Source organism: Pollachius pollachius (genome assembly GCF_949987615.1).
Source record: "Pollachius pollachius genome assembly, chromosome: 6".
NCBI classification, from domain to species: Eukaryota; Metazoa; Chordata; class Actinopteri; order Gadiformes; family Gadidae; genus Pollachius; species Pollachius pollachius.
Window position 1 is genome coordinate 1,236,913 of NC_136939.1, and position 710 is coordinate 1,237,622.

Sequence of the window (710 nt, forward strand, 5' to 3'; positions counted from 1 at the left end):
ACTAGCATTCACCATTCCCCTCAAAGGGACATTACCTCTCCGCCTGAACATGGGAACAGACTTGCGTATTGTTGTTGCCGCCCAGTGCAGGTCCTCAGAGTTTGTGCTGGGCTTTGTGGGGACCGGGTAACGGTGGTTTATATCAGCAGCTTCACAACTCGAATCCGAACTCGACAATCTTGTTGATTATAATGCTGCACAGCTGCTTCTCTTCGTTTTTTTTTTCTTCAAATTTTGTACAAAAGACTCACTTTTGACTTGAATTTAAAGGCCTCCATGTTGCTAGCAATGATGTATGCCTGTTGCATGTATATTTGTTGACCTCCTGGCCTCTGTGTAAGGTTGTGGAGAGAGAGGTCAACGCAGAAGGGGTGCGGACAGAGAAGCCAGCGCCTTCGATACATCGAATCTGATCTCTTCAAAGAGAATCATGACGAGGTTCGGGTTCCTATAGCTCTCCTCCATCGCCAAGTTTTCTGATCGACACAGAAAGGTTTTTCTGTTCTACCTTATTTGTCTCTGTTAGTCGGGGATTTCTTTGTCTAGCATTTTAATCGTCCAAGGAATTTCTGTATTTCTGACAATTTTAAAATATTGAAATCGTTTTGGTGTTAACATCCCAAACCGCAGTCTCCTAGACTGTTGGTTTTATCCGAAAGGTCGAAACGGGCCACGTTTGCCTTGCTGCCAGGCTATTTTGTGTGTTTTGT